The sequence below is a fragment of the Monodon monoceros genome, unplaced genomic scaffold (genome assembly GCF_005190385.1).
Source record: "Monodon monoceros isolate NGI ecotype Baffin Bay Population unplaced genomic scaffold, NGI_Narwhal_1 Super_Scaffold_18, whole genome shotgun sequence".
Classification (NCBI taxonomy): domain Eukaryota; kingdom Metazoa; phylum Chordata; class Mammalia; order Artiodactyla; family Monodontidae; genus Monodon; species Monodon monoceros.
In genome coordinates, this window is record NW_021703774.1 from 155328098 (window position 1) to 155329991 (window position 1894).

Genomic DNA, 1894 nt, shown 5'->3' on the forward strand with positions numbered 1-1894 from the left:
CTTGTGGGATCCTAGTTCCCCAGGCCCTCAACAGTGAAAGTGCGGAGTCCTAACCACTGGACTGCCAGGGAATTCCCTGAGGGTTCCCTTCTTTCTACATCCACCAACATTTGTTACTTGTGGTCTTTTTTTTTTAATGGACCAGTTACTTAATTAGGTTCTTTTTTTTTTTTTTTTTTTTTTTTTTTTTTGGGTTTGTGGGCCTCTCTCTTTTTTGGCCTCTCCCGTTGCTGAGCACAGGCTCCGGACGTGCGGGCTCAGTGGCCATGGCTCACGGGCCCAGCCGCTCCGCGGCATGTGGGATCTTCCCGGACCAGGGCACAAACCCGTGTCCCCTGCATCAGCAGGCGGACTCTCAACCACTGTGCCACCAGGGAAGCCCTAATTAGGTTCTTTATAAGATGTTCAGAACACTATGTTGTGAGGATAAATTCCATTTGTGAGAGCAAACACAGAGCAGAGGTACCCCTGGAGCTGAGGAACAGCTTTGATTCTTTGCAGAATTTGTGAGTCCACAGCTTTCTGATCAACCTTGCACTGCTCTGTAATCTCGTATTTGTCTCTCTCTGTGTTGAAGACCTCTCCTTCCTGGTCCCTGGGCTTACACAGCTTCTTCTCTTTTTTGGCAGCAGCACACGTTTGCAGGATCTTAGTTCCCTGGCCAGGGATCAAACCCATGCCCGCTGCAGTGGAGCGGAGTCCTAGCCACTGGACAGCCAGAGAAGTCCCCCTTCTTCTTCTTCTTCTTCTTTTTTTTTTTTTTAATATTTATTTATTTAAGGCTGCGCTAGGTTTTAGTTGAGGCACTTGGGATCTTTAGTTGTGGCATGCATGCGGGATCTAGTTCCCTGACCAGGGATCAAACCCAGGCCCCCTGCACTGGGAGTGTGGAGTTTTACCCAGTGGACAACAGGGAAGTCCCCTCCTTCTCTTGAAGTAAGCATCAGTGAGATGTTCTGGGATTTTCACACCACCGGTATCAATTTGGATGGAGGTGACAAACTTCTGGTGTGTTCTACACGGAGGAACTCGACTGAGGGACAGAGGCCCAGTCACAAGTAGCAAGCTCACCTTGCTTCAGGAAAATGAACCTCTTGCCTCTGTGGCGCTCAGTGAGGACGATCAGAATGGGCCCAGGAGTGATGCTCGTGCATAGTTTTCTCATGTGCTTACTGAAGAGTTTTTTTGCCGTGACTCAACAGGTTTCCAGGCACATCTTCAATAGGATAATACCCAGGCATTTTGCAAGGTTTAACCACTCCAGTACCACCATTCTTTTTTTTTTTTTTTTTTTTTTTTGCGGTACGTGGGCCTCTCACTGTTGTGGCCTCTCCCGTTGCAGAGCACAGGCTCTGGACGTGCAGGCTCAGCGGCCATGGCTCATGGGCCCAGCCGCTCCGCGGCATGTGGGATCTTCCCAGACTGGGGCACGAACCCGTGTCCCCTGCATCGGCAGGCGGACTCTCAACCACTGCGCCACCAGGGAAGCCCCAGTACCACCATTCTTGTCACCACCAGCTTTTTTTGCGACAGTAGCAAGAACCGTCACCTTCTTTTTCTTTTCAACCTTGGATTTAGCTGCTGAATACTTCCTCTGGTACAAGGCCTTTTGGGAATACATAGCCGATTGGCAATATCTGCCAATTCCTCTCATCAGGACAGTGTTTTGGCTGCAGTGGGGCTTCCCCTTCTTAAGCTTTTTAACTTTGCCACCAGCATCAGCCTTCTTGGCTTCAGGTTTTTTCTCCTTAGTACCTGGCTTCTCAGCTCTTTTATCTGCCATCTTGCAAGATGGGAAAGAGCTACTTGTGGTCTTTTTGATGATAGCCATTCTGACAGGTGTGAAGTGATATCTCATTGTGGTTTTCTTGTTTTTGTTTTTGTTTTGTTTTGC

At 48.9% G+C, this 1894-nt stretch overlaps 1 pseudogene; it reads right to left on the bottom strand.

The window, feature by feature from the left end:
- Positions 1 to 405: 405 nt before the first annotated feature.
- LOC114898192 lies at positions 406 to 1894 on the bottom strand (annotated as a pseudogene).